Source organism: Momordica charantia (assembly GCF_013281855.1).
Source record: "Momordica charantia cultivar OHB3-1 chromosome 1 unlocalized genomic scaffold, Mcharantia_2.0 BLBB01000001.1, whole genome shotgun sequence".
Taxonomy (NCBI): Eukaryota; Viridiplantae; Streptophyta; class Magnoliopsida; order Cucurbitales; family Cucurbitaceae; genus Momordica; species Momordica charantia.
In genome coordinates this window covers 6,361,938-6,380,385 of record NW_028275157.1, presented here as the reverse complement: position 1 = coordinate 6,380,385, position 18,448 = coordinate 6,361,938, and positions in this window count along the sequence as shown.

The following is an 18,448-nucleotide window of genomic DNA, read 5'->3' as shown; positions in this document are numbered from 1 at the left end:
TCAGATCGATCTCGGTGGTCTGAAGAAGAGGTATGCCGAGCAGTGGGCATCTGGGCCTAGCGGCACCCCTGGCTCCCAAGCGTTGGTGGATAAGTATGTCAGAGATCTGGACTCTGACTACTCCGATCTCGAAGAGGACCAGGTCGGCACCACTCAGGAGGGCGCTCCTCAAGCAGGCTCTTAGGCGACCACCCTTCAAGAGGCTTTTCGCTGCCTTTCTTCTCTTCTCTTTTTTTGTTTGTAAGTGTCAGGGCAGAGCTGCAAGGTCTATAAGCCTTGGCTCTGCTCTCCATTTAATGAAGAAGCTTTGTTCGTTTTTACTTTGGTGTTGGCAACATCTTCCCTTTCTTTGCTTTTTCTTTGAACTGTAGCCAATGTCACCTTGCACCTCTTACTTTTGAGGTCGCGCCTTCAATTAAAATAATTGAAAGTTTGAATTTGAATCTCTGTCTAGTGTTCAATGCATTGCACGAACTCTGGATTTTTTAACATCGCACCCTTAACTTAAAAACGTTAAAAGGCTAAAATCCTAAGTCCGTAGCTGTTCTTCATATCGTACATCGTACCCTCAGGTTCAGAGGCTTGATCATTTTGAACTTTTCACATCGTCCCTTTACCTTGAAGGTTTGAATTTTAAGTTCATCAGTGGTTTTGGCATCGCACCTCGTACCCTTAGGTTTTGGAGGATTAAATTTTAACCGACTGCTGGAATGTGATCGTGTGGGAGTCCGTGGCCTCCATTTAATTTCTGGTCGAACTCGGAATCATTAAATTAAATCATCACATTTATCCCGATCATAATTCTTTTGAAACAGTTTTTACAGATCCATTGAAAACCATTTTGGCATTTCAAGGATAATAACGCTTCAGGTGCTCCGCGTTCCACAGGTGCGCGAGGACGTCTCCTTTCAGATCAGCCAATATGTACGTCCCAGGTCGGACTATTCCCTTGACCACAAACTGCCCCTCCCAGGTCGGGTCAAGGGCACCCACATGGGTTTGGACCTTCCTTAAGACCAGATATCCGACTTGGAAGGTCCGAGGTCGAACACGGGCGTTGTAGTGTCTGGCCATTATGCCCTGATATTCCGCCAGGCGTAGCTGGGCCATTGCTCTTCTTTCTTGCAACAAGTCGAGGTTGAGGAGCAGCTCTTCCTCATTTGCTGTAGGCTCGTAATGCTCTACTCTGTCAGATGGCACGCCGATCTCAACCGGGACTACAGCTTCGGAGCCGAAGGCCAGAGAGAACGGGGTCTCACCCGTCGATTCTCTTTGGGTGGTCCGGTACGACCATAGAACCTCTGGTAGCTCCTCGGCCCACTTGCCTTTCTTGGAGTCCAGTCTAAGTTTGATGCCTCGCTTCATGATCTTGTTGACTGCCTCTACCTGCCCGTTTGCTTGCGGGTGTGCGGGGGACAAGCTAAGGTGACTTATGCCAAGCTTGCTGCAAAAGTCTTTGAACTTTGCGTTGTCAAACTGCTTCCCATTATCTGTCACAATGGCCTTCGGTATACCAAAGCGACATACGATATTTGTCCATACAAAAGACGTGACTCTGGATTCCGTTATGTGGGAGAGTGCCTCGGCCTCGGCCCACTTTGTGAAGTAGTCCACAGCAACCACAGCGAACTTGGTCTGGCCTTTGCCCAAAGGGAAAGGACCAATGATATCTACCCCCCACTGCGCGAATGGCCACAGGGCCGAGATGGGGGTGAGTGACTGGGCGTTTATGCTGAACGCACGCACTAAGCGTGATAACAATTATATAGATGCAAGCGCACACCTGTCAGAGTAATATAAAATGGATGGAGTATCCAAGTATCGATCCTCAAGGACTTCTAAATAATTTCCAAACTCTGAAGTTTTAAAGAATAGTGAATGTTGAAATGAGTGATTCTTGTAAAATGGGAAGTGGTCACAAATAATGGTTTTGGATTTGGGATTTGGACTTATAATAATAAAACCTAGCCCGAATTACTTCAAGTTAACCATCAAGGGATCAAGGACATGCTAAGGACAATATGCATTTTACTTTAGAAACCAACGACTACGCTTCTCACTTGACTTATGTCTAAGCAAGTTCAAAGTCCTAAGACATTCCCTAATATGTCTATTATGAGATATATCTTAGTTTTAGGATGGAAATAGTCGCAACCTCGGGTTAAGGTCCTATGTCTAGGCTACTTAAGCGGAACCCTTATGTCTAAGGCGCTCCTCTCCTCGGTTTAACCACTCAACAATGCAAATAAGCAACCTTTTCAGTATTGACTTGTTAAGACTTACAGTGGCCTTCTCTAAATCCTAACTTTTTGGGAAAACATGTTGAGCAATGAATGGAAAGTAAAAACACTACTTCTTAGCAACCCTTTTTAGACATAAAAGGCTAACTATCCATAACCGGGCTAGAGACGGGAATTTAGAAAGACATATTGAAGAAAATACAGCAAGTAAAAACGGTTGAATGTGGAATGCATGTGTGAAAAACAAAAGTTAACTAACGGAGAGTTTTTATCGGGATTGAGAGCTTCGCCCTTCTCTTTCAAGCAAGGGAGAGTGTCACGTGCTCTTTCCTCCAAAAACACAACTCTCTTAACTAAAAATAAAGTAAAGGCAAAGAGAGAATAAGCAAAGTGCTAGATTTTTATATATTTGAATAAGTAGAAAATAACTAAGTACAAATGGAAACAAAACAAAGCTCAATAAAAGAATGTAAAGTACTCGGGATTTAAAACCAAAAGCAACTAATGAAAGCAACTCAAAAGTACTTAGAAAGCAACAAAGAAACACTAAAAATGATCAAGAGAAGGAAGCAAGGCTTGATGATTTTGGTGGAGAAGTTGCTGGAATTTATAGCTGTGCAGAATTGGTTAGGTAGGTCCTAAAACGATGGTGAATCACCCATTTCCAACTCTTTTGACTGACCAAATCGTGCTCAAACTGATAGTGGAACACTTCTTCTACACGTATGCATCGGTTGGAACCACCAAACGCATTGGAAGACGCGTTTCATTAAGGGCAAAGTTGGAGAAAAAACTGTTTTTTCTGCAAGCACGCAGGCGCCTGGCGCCTCCCATGAAGCTATTTTCCGTCTTTTTGCTTCTTTTGATTAATTTGCACTCCCAAATGGTCCTAAAATGTCATAAATACAATATAAGCCAACCACAAACCATAATATATGAATTTTGCATGAATTGGAACTCAAACGACCGAGAAAAATCCGAAACAAAGCTGAAACATTGTAAAAACAGCATCTAAAATCTTTTTTTTTACGCATGTAAACAAGCGTAATCACACCCCCAAACTTAACTTTTTGCTTGTCCTCAAGCAAAACTTAGCAACTTTAATCAGCTTTCTAACACATGGACAAGGAAAAGCAAAAGCAACCGAGATGTTCAATCATAAATTGTCTCAAGGAAAAGATGTCAGAGCCTACCATTCTATTGCCTTTGTAAACTTAGTCACTATAAACCAAGTTTGAAATGATAAAAACTTTTCTTTCAAAATCTTTTTTCTCTCTTCAAAACAAAAACGTTTTCAAATACCCCTAAGGAATCTGCACACTCCCTCCTTACACTAAGACTTTTACATCTGACAGACCGGCTACTAGCCCCTGAGGTTTCCACACACTAACATCGGTTTCAACCACAGCTACTCGTAGAAAGACTTTGAACTAACAGCTAGGTCATAAAACGACGACAATGAGAAACACGAAGTCACTTATCACCATCTTTACTGCTATTTTCAAAGTCAACACCCAACCTAAAACTAAATGGGTGTCTACAGTAGGACTCGGGAATCATAAATACATTTTCTTTAACTCTCATTTTCCCCACTCTTATTTTCTCTCAACAAGACTCTTTTTACTCTTTTGCAAATTTTTTTTATTGTTTTTGTGTTTTTTTTTTTTTCTTTTCAACACTTTCTTTTTTAATAGCATTTGTTTTTCCAATTGACTCTTTTTCAAAAGAAAAGCATGATTTTTCAAATATAAATAACACCTTATCTTTCTGAAACAACGACTGACACAACGACTGTCCCCCCCAAACTTTAGAGAGACAGTGTCCTCACTGGGAAAAGACTTTTGCATCAGATGAAAAAAGCTTAACAGTAAAAGGACAAGGACTTCCTATATAGGGGCAAAGAAAAAGCTTAAAGTCTGTAAAGATCAAAAAGACATAAAAGAAAATGAGTTTATCACATAAACAAAGGAAATAGCTCAAAGCTTAGTCAGGCATAGAACAGAAAACTCAACAATCTCTTATAATCATCATCGACATGAAATCACATGCACAGCACAGATGCTTCAAAATAGGCATGTGAAAAGCTAAACTAAGGTTAAGTGAAGGCATACTTTAAGTGATCAGAAGATAAACGATACTAATTTATTCATGCTTCAACTGAGCTCGAAACATAATCAATACAAAAAAAACATGCGTATTAATGCTAGAATATGCAAACTATGTCATTAACCAAAAGAAGAAAAACAAAAAAAACAAAAAATAGCAAGAAGAACCTCCCCTTCATGAAGTCGGAGGTTGTGGATTAGGATCAGTGTCAGTGCTAGGAGATGGATGACCAAGGATAGCAGCTAGCGCTGGAGGCCATGAAGGTAAAACCGCAAAATCCAATGAAGCCCTTAAGTTGTAGATATGTTGCACGACTTCTCGAACCTGAGAGTTTTCGAAATGCTGGAAAAACATGGCAGGCGCCAGGCGCCTGCATAATTCTTTTTTTTTTTCAACGTTTTCTTTTTTTCTTTTTTTTTTCAACGTTTTCACAAACATTCTCTTAATAAGAAAAACTTTATAATAATAAACAAAAGAAAATACAAGATACAAAGACTTCCTTCCTTTACTTTTGTTCTTTCAAAAACGGATAAGAAGGAAAAAACATTTTTCGCAAAATTTATTGACCAGAAAGTTGAATAGAGGTTTTTCCTCTATCCACTGGTTCTCCAAAATACGGCTTAAGTCTCTGCCCATTTACTTTAAAAACATTTCCCTTAGAGTCAACTAGATCCACTGCCCCATATGGGTAGACTTTAAAAATTTGAAAGGGACCAGACCATCTAGACTTAAGTTTTCCAGGGAAAAGTTTCAACCTAGAGTTGAATAACAGAACCAGATCACCTTCTTTAAGATTGTTCGGCCGAAGACGCCTATCATGCCACTGTTTAGTTTTTTCCTTAAACAACTTAGCATTCTCATAAGAAAAGTGCCTGTGTTCTTCTAATTCCAACAATTGTAACTTCCTCGCTTCACCTGCAGCCAACAAATCAAAATTTAATTTCTTAGTAGCCCAAAATGCTTTATATTCTAGCTCAAGAGGCAAATGACATGCTTTTCCAAAAACTAGCCTATAGGGGGACATGCCGAGGGGAGTCTTAAATGCTGTCCTATATGCCCAAAGTGAATCATCAAGCTTAAAAGACCAATCCCTACGGTTAAGATTTACAGTTTTTTCTAAAATGTTTTTTATCTCCCTATTAGATATTTCGGCTAACCCATTCGACTGAGGATGATATGCTGTTGCAACCCTATGACGCACATTGTATTTAGTCAGCAACTTTTGCATAGACCTATTCACAAAATGAGCCCCCCCCATCGCTTATCAGACAACGCGGTTCCATAACGCGTAAAAATGTGCTTTTGCAGAAAACGAATGACAACTTTGGAATCATTGGTAGCAGTTGCAATGGCTTCTATCCATTTCGAAACATAATCTACTGCTAACAATATATAAAGCTTACCATTAGAAGATGGAAATGGACCCATAAAATCTATACCCCACACATCAAATATTTCAATCTCCAGGATCGGGGTTTGAGGCATTTCGTGGCGTTTAGATATATTACCTGTCCGTTGGCATTTGTCACAAACCTGGGCAAACTTATGTGCATCTTTGAACAGAGTGGGCCAAAAGAACCCACTTTGCAAAACTTTGGCTGCGGTTTTGTGTCCTGCAAAATGTCCTCCATATGGAGACATATGACAAGCGTCTAATATCGCCTCGTTCTCTTCTTCTGCGACACACCTGCGTAAGATATTGTCAGGTCCTAGCTTATATAAAAAGGCTCATCCCAACGATAACATCGAACTTCATTTAGAAATTTCTTTACCTGTTGCTTGTTGACTCATAAGGAACTATTCGACTTACCAATAATTTGCTATATCGGCATACCACGGAACTGAATCAACTCGCAAGAGTTGATCGTCAATAAACTGTTCACGTATAACAGTTCCATCGTCACAGAGCGGGGATTCCAATCTAGACAGGTGACCAGCAACTTGGTTTTCAGTACCCTTCCTGTCCCTAACTTCAATATCAAACTCTTGAAGTAACAAAATCCACCGTATCAAACGTGGTTTAGCATCTTTTTTAGCAAATAAATATTTTAAAGCAGAATGGTCAGTAAAAACAATGACTTTTGTGCCTATCAAGTAAGACCTAAACTTATCAAAGGCGAACACAACTGCTAACAGTTCCTTTTCAGTAGTAGTGTAATTGAGTTGTGCACCGGTCAGAGTCTTACTAGCATAATACACAGGATGCAAGATCTTGTTTTTACGTTGTCCTAACATAGCTCCTATTGCATAATCACTGGCATCACACATGAGCTCAAAAGGTAAATCCCAATTAGGTTCGATAATTATAGGGGCTGAACTTAGAGCAACTTTCAACATTTCAAATGATTTTAAACAGTCATCATAAAAAACAAATGGTCTATCATGTTCTAACAATTGACACAAGGGTTTAGAAATTTTAGCAAAGTCTTTTATAAAGCGGCGGTAAAATCCCCCATGCCCTAAAAAACTTCTAATCCCTTTGACATTTGTAGGAGGAGGTAGCTTTGAAATGATGTCTATCTTAGCGTGGTCTACCTCTATTCCTTGCTTGGAAATTTTGTGACCCAAAACAATACCCTCTTGTACCATGAAATGACACTTCTCCCAATTTAGGACTAGGTTTGTTTGTTCACATCTCTCCAATACTCTCTCCAAATTAACTAAACAAGCGTCGAAAGAATTTCCAAAAACAGAAAAGTCATCCATAAAAACTTCTAGAATATTTTCTACCATGTCAGAGAAGATGGCCATCATACACCTCTGAAAAAGTCGCGGGTGCATTGCATAGTCCAAAGGGCATTCACCTAAAAGCGAACGTACCATACGGACACGTAAATGTTGTCTTCTCTTGGTCTTCTGGAGCAATAGTAATTTGATTATAACCCGAATATCCATCTAAAAAACAATAGAAATCCTTACCTGCCAGACGGTCGAGCATCTGGTCAATAAACGGGAGAGGAAAATGGTCTTTCTTTGTTACCTTGTTGAGTTTGCGATAGTCAATGCAAACTCTCCACCCACTCAAAAATAAAAACTAAAAGAATTTGAAAATAATTTTAAAACTAAAGTCCCCGGCAACGGCGCCAAAAACTTGACTGGGCGTTTATGCTGAACGCACGCACTAAGCGTGATAACAATTATATAGATGCAAGCGCACACCTGTCAGAGTAATATAAAATGGATGGAGTATCCAAGTATCGATCCTCAAGGACTTCTAAATAATTTCCAAACTCTGAAGTTTTAAAGAATAGTGAATGTTGAAATGAGTGATTCTTGTAAAATGGGAAGTGGTCACAAATAATGGTTTTGGATTTGGGATTTGGACTTATAATAATAAAACCTAGCCCGAATTACTTCAAGTTAACCATCAAGGGATCAAGGACATGCTAAGGACAATATGCATTTTACTTTAGAAACCAACGACTACGCTTCTCACTTGTCTTATGTCTAAGCAAGTTCAAAGTCCTAAGACATTCCCTAATATGTCTATTATGAGATATATCTTAGTTTTAGGATGGAAATGGTCGCAACCTCGGGTTAAGGTCCTATGTCTAGGCTACTTAAGCGGAACCCCTTATGTCTAAGGCGCTCCTCTCCTCGGTTTAACCACTCAACAATGCAAATAAGCAACCTTTTCAGTATTGACTTGTTAAGACTTACAGTGGCCTTCTCTAAATCCTAACTTTTTGGGAAAACATGTTGAGCAATGAATGGAAAGTAAAAACACTACTTCTTAGCAACCCTTTTTAGACATAAAAGGCTAACTATCCATAACCGGGCTAGAGACGGGAATTTAGAAAGACATATTGAAGAAAATTCAGCAAGTAAAACGGTTGAATGTGGAATGCATGTGTGAAAAACAAAAGTTAACTAACGGAGAGTTTTTATCGGGATTGAGAGCTTCGCCCTTCTCTTTCAAGCAAGGGAGAGTGTCACGTGCTCTTTCCTCCAAAAACACAACTCTCTTAACTAAAAATAAAGTAAAGGCAAAGAGAGAATAAGCAAAGTGCTAGATTTTTATATATTTGAATAAGTAGAAAATAACTAAGTACAAATGGAAACAAAACAAAGCTCAATAAAGAATGTAAAGTACTCGGGATTTAAAAACCAAAAGCAACTAATGAAAGCAACTCAAAAGTACTTAGAAAGCAACAAGAAAAACACTAAAAATGATCAAGAGAAGGAAGCAAGGCTTGATAATTTTGGTGGAGAAGTTGCTGGAATTTATAGCTGTGCAGAATTGGTTAGGTAGGTCCTAAAACGATGGTGAATCACCCATTTCCAACTCTTTTGACTGACCAAATCGTGCTCAAACTGATAGTGGAACACTTCTTCTACACGTATGCATCGGTTGGAACCACCAAAACGCATTGGAAGACGCGTTTCATTAAGGGCAAAGTTGGAAGAAAAACTGTTTTTCTGCAAGCACGCAGGCGCCTGGCGCCTCCCATGAAGCTTTTTTCGTCTTTTTGCTTCTTTTGATTAATTTGCACTCCCAAATGGTCCTAAAATGTCATAAATACAATATAAGCCAACCACAAACCATAATATATGAATTTTGCATGAATTGGAACTCAAACGACCGAGAAAAATCCGAAACAAAGCTGAAACATTGTAAAAACAGCATCTAAAATCTATTTTTTACGCATGTAAACAAGCGTAATCAGTGAGCAGCTCGGGAGGTTAGTGGATTATGTTTCCGTAACGTTGGCAATTGTCGCAAGTTCTAACGAACTTCTTGGCGTCCTGGCTGAGGGTCGACCAATAGTATCCTTGTCGGATCACTTTGGCTGAAAGCGACCGGGCGCCTGAGTGATTGCCGCACACTCCTTCGTGGATTTCTCTGAGGACGTATAGGCCCTCTTCAGGGGTTAGGCATCTCAATAGAGGCAGGGAAAAGCCGCGTCGGTACAATGCTCCACCTCGGACCACGAACCGAGCTGCTCGCCTTGCCAACTTTCTGCGCTCCTTGGGGTCTTGTGGTGAATTGCCCCTAATGAAGTCCACTATTGGGTCCATCCATGAGGGCTCTGGAGCGTCGATCTTCATCAGATCTGGCTCCGAGATCGAGGGATTATCTAAGATCTCGACGGGGACAGACGTGGCCAGGTCGGTCTCGTACGCTGATACTAACTTGGCCAAGGCGTCGGCATTAGAATTTTCTGCTCGGGGAACCCGGCTTACTTCGTAAGTTCAAAATTGGACGAGGTACGATCTGACCTTGCCCAAATACTTCTCCATTCGGGAGTCTTTGGCTTGGTACTCTTCCTTGATCTGGCTCACAACCAGCTGGGAGTCGCTGAAGACCTTAACACAAGAGGCCCCCAATGCTCTAGCGATTCGCAGACCAGCAATAAATGCTTCATACTCAGCCTCGTTTTTAGAAGTCGGAAAGCCGAACCGCAAGGCATACTCAAATCGCTCGCCTCCTGGTCCGAGCAAGAGGACCCCGGCCCCGCACCCCTTCTCATTGGAGGATCTGTCGGATTGTCCACGGTAGGTCGGACTCACTCAGCTCGGAAGGTGGTGTGAGCTCGGCTATGAAATCCGCCGCTGCTTGTCCTTTCAACGTAGTTCTGGGTTCGAACTGGATGTCGTACTCACTGAGCTCCATTGCCCACTTCATCAGGCGTCTAGAAGCTTCTGGCTTATGGAAGATGTTCTTTAGGGGCAGGTTAGTGAGCACGACCACAGTGTGGGCTTGGAAGTATGGTCTAAGCCGTCGGGCCTAGGTGACTAAAGCGAGAGCCAACTTTTCCATCTGAGGGTATCTAGTCTCGGCTTCGGTCATAGCCTTGCTCGTGTAGTAGACCGGGTTTTGCCGCGCTTCCTCCTGCCTGATTAGGGCCGAGCTGACGGCACTGTCAGACACTGCTAAGTACAATTGGAGCTTGTCCCCTGGCAGGGGCTTGGCGAGCAAAGGTGCCGAACAGAGGTAGCTCTTCAATTGCTGAAATGCTTGTTCGCACTCTGCTGTCCATTCAAACGGCCCTTTCTTTCGTAGGACTTTGAAGAAAGGGAGGCACTTATCTGTCGATCTTGAAACAAACCGGTTCAGGGCTGCAATCCTGCCATTGAACCGCTTTAATCTTTCAGCGTTTTGGGTGCCTCCATCTCGATCACGGCTTTAATCTTTTCGAGGTTGGCCTCGATCCCCCGGTGGTTCACCATGAAGCCAAGGAATTTTACCGAAGAGACTCCAAAGGCACATTTAGCTGGGTTGAGCTTCATTTGATATGTCCTTAGAACCTCGTAGGCTTCGGTCAGATCGGAAAGATGCGACTTAGACTGCTTGCTCTTGACGAGCATGTCGTCCACATACACTTCCATATTTCGGCCGATCTGCTTGGCGAACATTTTGTTCACCATTCTCTCGTAGGTCGCTCCTGCGTTCTTTAAACCGAAGGGCATGACCTTGTAACAGTACAGACATTGGTCTGTTATGAATCCAGTATGATCTTGATCTGGGACATGCATCTTGATTTGGTTGTACCTAGAGTAGGCATCCATGAAAGTGAGCAGTTCGTGCCCGGCTGTGGCATCCACGAGCTGATCAATCCTCTGCAGTGGGAAGCAATCTTTCGGGCATGCCTTATTTAAGTTCGTAAAGTCTACGCACATTCTCCACTTTCCGTTAGATTTTTTAACTAATACAACATTGGAGAGCCACTCGGGATACGAAATTTCTCTTATGTATTCAGCTTTCAAAAGTTTACTAACTTCCTCAACAATGACATCACTCCTCTCCTTGTTTATAGGTCTTCTTTTTTATTTTACAGGTCGGAATGATGGATCTATGCTGAGGCGATGTGTCATAATTTGCGGGTCAATGCCAGGCATGTCCTCATGGGACCACGCAAAGACGTCCGAGTTGGATCTGAGGAAGTGGATTAGCTCCTCTCTGTCGGTGGCCCCCAGCTTGGTTCCTATGCTTACTTGCTTCTCGGGACTAAGCAGAGGAACAAGCTCGAGCTCCTCAGTGGGTGCGGCAAACTCCCTCCTCGGCAGGTCAGCCTCGAACTCGAGCGTCCCATCCCTACTCGGACCGTGCCCACGCCATTGGGGTGGAATACTTAAAAACTTGATGAAGTGTCGAGGGAAGGGCCCGAAATGAGTGGATGATGGGTCTCCCAAAGATGGCGTTATAGGCCGATCTACCGTCTGGGATGACCGATTCTCCAGAGAACCCAACCAGCGGTGTCGGGCTTTTCTTCAATTGCGACCTCGTCCATCCCAGGGCGAGGTAGGTTGGTAAGGACAGGATGTTAGCAGATGCGCCTCTGTCTACCAGCACCCTCCTGACCACCACATGATCAATCAAGGGAGCGATCACAAGTGCATCATTGTGGGCCAGGTGGACCTCCTCCAAGTGTGCACCGTCGAAGGTGATTCGGCAGGTCGGCCTCTGCTCCCTGATGATGCACACTTCGCGCCTGGCTGCATGAGCTAACTCCTTTCTTTTATATCCGGACTGACCCCCGCTTGGCCCTCCGAAAATGGTATTGATGACCTCAGGTCGGTCAGTGCGCCGGGGCGGCGTCCTCGAACGCTTCCGCTCTTCCTTTTTCTCTGCCGAGCTGGTCCTGGGCTTTCCCACAAGTTGATTGTCATTTTGTTTGAGATGCTATCAAAGAAGGTTTAATTACACCCTTCCATGTTCACGCATCAACACAATTGGCAAATCTTTTTACTAAGGCATTGGGAAAGAAGCAATTCGATCTTCTTCTTGGCAATTTGGGCATTTTCGATTTGCATGCTCCACTTGAGGGGGGTGATACGATATTGTAATTGTCTATTATTCTTGTATTTATTATTTTTCATTGTTTGATTTTATTTCCTTTTTGGTCTTAGACAATCATGGAATGGTTTCTTTTTGTATAATGGTTTCTTTTGTGTATATCATATTTTGAATGAATGAGAAAAAGGGGAAGAAGATTCAAAATTTTCAACAAGAGAAAAAAAAAAGAAAAAAAAAGAGAAAAAACCTTTCAATGATATTACAAATTCTAACGTTCCAAATGGTAGCTGTTGAGCGCGAGCTTTAGCCATGCCCTGTGTTCCTTCTTTCGTGGATAGAATATTTAACAATCTCGACTACAAATCAAAATACAGTATTAAATGAAACTCTTAATCAAGATACAATAATAATAATATTTTAATTAAGAAAGTGCAAATTCGCACACATGATAATAGTACTATGAAAAGTAATTATCCTAACAATTTAGTTAATAAGATAAAACAACATTAGTTTGTACAGAGGAATCTTGGTGAAGGGACCTCCACATTCATGGCACTGTGTCCAAAGCCGACCAAAAATTTGTATCATTGTGAATTCATTTAACTATAAATTGGAACAGATTCTCACAACGAATATTAGCATTTATTACCGCTTTGCAAAATAGTTCCGCTCATGTTCTTTTATAGTGTGAGAATATTGTTTTGTCTACACAACAAAGTACGGATAGTCTGAAACAATTAATTTTTTTTGGGTCGAAACTGCGGCACAAAATGCAAACAAAAATTAATTTCTTGTGATCAACTTCAGTTTAATTTCTTAAACTTAATAAATAATTATGGGAGCAAACTGATTGCTATGTATGAAAATACTTATTGTTGCCTTATATTGAGTAATTACATTCAATTTACATATGTAATGTACTTTTTCCAATAACCTACTCATTAGTATGCAAATTTTGTTACAAACGACATATGTCACTAAATGCCACAAATCTATCTAAAGCCAAAAGTAACAAATGGCTACCAAGATCAACATTATAAAACATTCATGTTTACGTAAAGCGGTATTCTTAAACCTTATAATTATATATAATTCATTATACGTCGTTGACAATCAATGGTACGCAACAACCCAAGCGTATGAACTACTAGAGTTTGTAGCCACTTGAATCCAATCCTATAGTTGGTTCAACCTGAAAGAGAAATGTTAGATAGATTAACTTTGCAATCAAAACCACGAGCAAACATAATACTCACTATGTTTGGTGTCGAAACACTTTACGAGTTCGGTGACCAGACAAACAAGCATGCTCCGATAATAATGCACTCTAAATTCAACCACAAAAGGATAACACTATTTGAGAGGGGGTTGGCCCAAACGGCGAGGAGGTGAGAAATCCATCAATTTGATTTTATTCAACTTCTTAAAAACTTGTTTTCAAACCAAAGGGGAAGCAATTTATAGGAATATTCCTTAAATTTAAAGTGATAAAAATAAAATAAAATTTAGGAAAATAAAAAAAGAAATATATTCCTTAAATGAGAGGGATTTGCAGTAAGGCAAGGCGCCAAAGAGGCTGGGCATGGCGTGTGAAAGGGGCATGGGCATGGGAGGAGTGGGCAGCATGGGTAATTGCCTCGGCATCTCATCCATCACGTAGCATCTCTTCGAATTATGGTAAAACCTCAACACAAACACTAGGCAAAGTAGCTTTCCGCTCGTGTGTTAGGAGACTATTACATTCATTTAAATATAAGTGAAGAAACTGAGTTTTACATAAATCTCTTTCAATCTCAAATTTCCTAGCCACGAGGTTCACAACTTTCTTATCTTTATTGGCAGTCCTCCTTTTTGTTTATTTTTAAGTCGAATGACTTCCTTTTGTTCGACTTCCAATCTTCTTTCACCCAATTTTAATTGGTCAACATGCACTTTCGTTGGAGACTATAATGCTCATTAAAATACTGCGTAAGTAGCCCTCTCGAACTACACACAAACAACATGCTCAGCACAACATTCGTTACAAAATATTAAACTAGCATTCACGCATCAATAAACTATAATGCTCATTAACACACACATGTAATCAACGTAATCAAAACAACATGCATACTCGAAATTGCAATAGTCGTCACCATTCGATAACAAGTAATCATGCATCGAAAGATCATAACGGTTAATCAACACACACACAAGCATCAAAGATATCAAGACTCATGTAACTTCGACCACAAGACTCGCTGGTCTCTAACTCCTTCAAGCTGATTCTAAACCATCACACTATATTAGTCCTCCAAGTCTAACTCTTCGAGTTCTATCAGTCCTTGACATTTATCCCCAAGACCCCAACACTCCTCTACAGAAGCTTGGCGTTCGACCTTGCCATTTATCCCAAAGGCCTTGAACTGTGGCTTCTAACCCATCACGCTTTGTTAGTCGTCCAAGTCCAACTCTTCGAATCGTATCGGCCCTTGTCATTTATCCTCAAGGTCCCGACACTCTTCTACAGAAGCTTGGCGTTCGATCTTGCCATTTATCCCCAAAGCATTGACGATTACTCAGCGTATTGGTCCATGACCGCCACCACGTCAAGACCCAATATTCATCATCAAATAGACTCATCATGCTGACCCTGACCTTTTGTACTCGGAGCCTCGACACTCATCTATACCAAGACTGGTGTATCGACCCTCTGACCTTTTGTGCCCAATGCCTCGACACCCAATAGTGACGTATCTACCCCTGACCTTTTACTCACGGGCCCTAACACTCATCCAACATCCTTTTCGTAACAAACCAACACTGACATCCCACTCCTAGTTTTCAACAAGGATCTCCTAGCACACGATATCACATCATGCTAGTCACAACAATCTCCACAGCAAGGAAAATCCAACAAGCTTATATCAAGTCAATAGTAACCACAATCAGTCTTTCCATAATATCAGGCATTCTACTCACATGTTTAGCAAAAACACACCACTTTCTATCATGCTAACAGATGAAACAAGACCAACATATTTTAACCGACAAGTATAATGCATGCTTTATGTCCAAAGTTCATTCCAAACCACGAATCCACAACAAACTAGTGTAGATTACTAAACTAGGGATAGCCATAAAAGATCATCCAACATACCCAAGAAAATCGACACAACAGTCACACTCAGAAAACATAAGATCCAACAAATGCTTCACAACATTCTAGCCAACCACAACTAATCTAGCTCAACAACAATAGTCAACAATTAAGAAAAACCAAGTCCAACATTGACCAACATAATGAGATCATTTTCAGAGTCAAGCACAACAAGACGCAAAGCCAGCTAGAATTAATGAAAGCAGACATACAAATTTAGAATAGTGAAAACAACAATGCAAGGACTTATTCAATATTATAAGCACACAATCACTCACACACTCCCCTGGTACTACTTAACTTACAAACACGCCTAAGAGTTCCTAGCTCTTGTGTTGGTTCGACCCCTAGGCAACAAAAATAAAACCGATTGTTATAATCCAATTACGACCACAATAAACGATTTTAAGAGAGTGTTCAAGGAGGTCATTACCCACCGAACTTTACTGGATTGACGCCGAAGGGGGTGGGTATTGCAATTCGAGGTTTGATTGGGTGTGGGTATGTGCTGAATGGATGCCAGAGGGGTGGGTTTCGCAAATTGACTTTGTACAAGGGTGGGTATTGTTTGGGGAAGGGAATACCCTGGACACGTGGAGGACCCCTATTGGTGCTCCAAGATGGCTCATGAGTCATGCCCAGCTCGGATAGCCGAGGTGGCCACCACTAACGTCCACAAATGCTAAGTATGAGGGCCGAGGTGAACCTGGCGCAGGTCTGACCTACCGGGGAGCTCGGTAGGGGCCGATGTGAGCAACTGTCTGCGGCGTGATTATCGGGCGTAACCGTCGGTCCCGAGATTACCGGGTGTAACCGACGGTCCCGAGATTACCGAATGTAACTGTCGCGAGATTAGCGGGACTACCACCCATAAGTAGAGGACCTCACTCCCCGATCAGGTACGATGATTTCTGGCCTCGAACTAAACTGGGAATCCGACCTATACTGACTTGATCATCGGAGTGCTCACCTTTTTGTGCAGGTCCGCCCAAGTGTTCAGGTCGGTCCGGAGGCCGAGTTCGAGCTGCAATCTGGAACACACTGTTGTGCATATCCTTGCATAAACATTTGGCGCCGTCTGTGGGGACGACAATCTAAGTCATCCCAATTCTTTAAAACCAACACGCGAGCGAACATGGTTCAACTAGCGAACTCGACCAATGCGACAGACCGAAGGACTCTAGCTGCCAGCGATGCCCACCAGAGGGAGGTCGGAGCATCAGCGGTAGAGGGGCAAGGTCACGACGGCCTAGCAACGGAACCCCTTCGCAGGTCGGCGCGGATCACCGCGCCTGCCCTACCGCCTGCGCACCCGAGGACGTCCAAGGTCACCCGTGGCCGAGGTGGGACCTCTAAGAAGGGCGCCCGGGATCCAGCTCCGGCTCCAACAAGCGAGAACTTTGATGCGCTCAAGAGAGAGATGGAGGCAATGCGCACACAAATGCGCTCCATGGTGGAAATGTATAACGAAATGATGCTAGCTGCAGGCGCAGGGTCCCGATCTGAAAATCGAGTGACGCGCGTGGATGTACGCGAGCAAAGGGGTTCCCACCTCGGCCCAGCCGAGGAGGAACGTCCTGAAAACAACGAGAGCGAGGGGTACACCCGCCAGGGGGGAGACCTCCGTGAGCATCACAACAGAAAGAGAGGCTCATCTCTCCGAAAAGGGCAGTCACCATCCCGCTCACACAGGAGCTCCAACCAGTAGGCTGAATCCTCTCACAATCCCGCAGGGATAATCACAAGGGAGGAGTTCGACCAGCTGAGGGGGGAGCTCGATGCTCAGGTGGAGGCCCTAAAGGCCAAATGTGAGCAGAAAGACGATTCACTGAACGATGGCGACTTGGGAGAATCGCCTTTCACCTCGGACGTTTTGGAAGCACCAATCCCTCCGTAGTTCAAAGCTCCTACCGTGAAGCCTTATCATGGGACGAAGGACCCCAAGGACTATGTTGAGGTCTTTGAAGTCCTCATGGACTTCCAAGCGGCATCAGACGCAATCTAGTGCCGCGCCTTTCAGATCGCGCTTACTGGCAGCGCGCGATTGTGGTATCGGAGATTGCCAGCCAGGTCGATCTCAACCTACTCCCAGCTGAGAAGGGAGTTTCTCGCCCAGTTCTCTTTTCGACACTATGACAAAAAGACAGCGACCCATCTCGCCACCATCAGGCAGAAAGAGGGTGAGACGCTGCGGAATATGTCACCAGATTCCAGGAGGAGCAGTTGAAGGTTGCACACTGCTCCGATGACTCGGCCATGTGCTATTTCCTCCCTCACCGGTCTAGCCACGAAGCCCTCACGGTGAAACTTGGAGAGGAGGCCCCGGCCACCTTCGCCGAGGTGCTTCAGAAGGCGAAGAAAGTCATCGATGGACAGGAGCTCCTCCGAACCAAAACCGGCCGACCGGAGCGAAAGATCGGCCGGGGCAGAAGTGGGAAAGATGTAGAAAGGGCAGATCCCAAGTCCAAGGACAAGGGATCCTTTTCCAGCGGCCGAGCTGAGTATCGAAGGGCGGAGAACGGACCTACCAACAGCCGACCTTATGAGCGCTTCACACCCCGACCACGATTCCAATTTCCGAGATCCTAACAAACATCGAGGATCTGGAATGGAAAAACTACTCAAGCGTCCTGAGAAGCTTCGGGGAGCCCCGGAGAGGCGCAGCAAGGACAAGTATTGCCGCTTCCATCGGGAACACGACCATAACACGTCAGACTGCTAGGAGTTCAAGCGCCAAATTGAGGATGTAATTCAAGATGGCTACTTCAAGAAATTTGTGGGAAAGCCCAGGACCAGCTCAGCAGAGAAAAAGGAAGAGCGAAACGTTCAAGGACGCCGCCCCGGCGCACTGACCGACCTGCGGTCATCAATACCATTTTTGGAGGGCCAAGCGGGGGTCAGTCCGGACATAAAAGAAAGGAGTTAGCCCGTGCAGCCAGGCGCGAGGTGTGCATCATCAGGGAGCAGGGGCCGACCTGCCCAATCACCTTCGACGGTGCAGACTTGGAGGAGGTCCACCTGCCCCACAATGATGCACTTGTGATTGCTCCCTTGATTGATCATGTGGTGGTCAGGAGAGTGCTGGTAGACGGGGGCGCATCCGCTAACATCCTGTCCTTACCGACCTACCTCGCCTTGGGATGGACGAGGTCGCAATTGAAGAGAAGCCCGACACCGCTGGTTGGGTTCTCTGGAGAATCGGTCATCCCAGAGGGTTGCATCGAC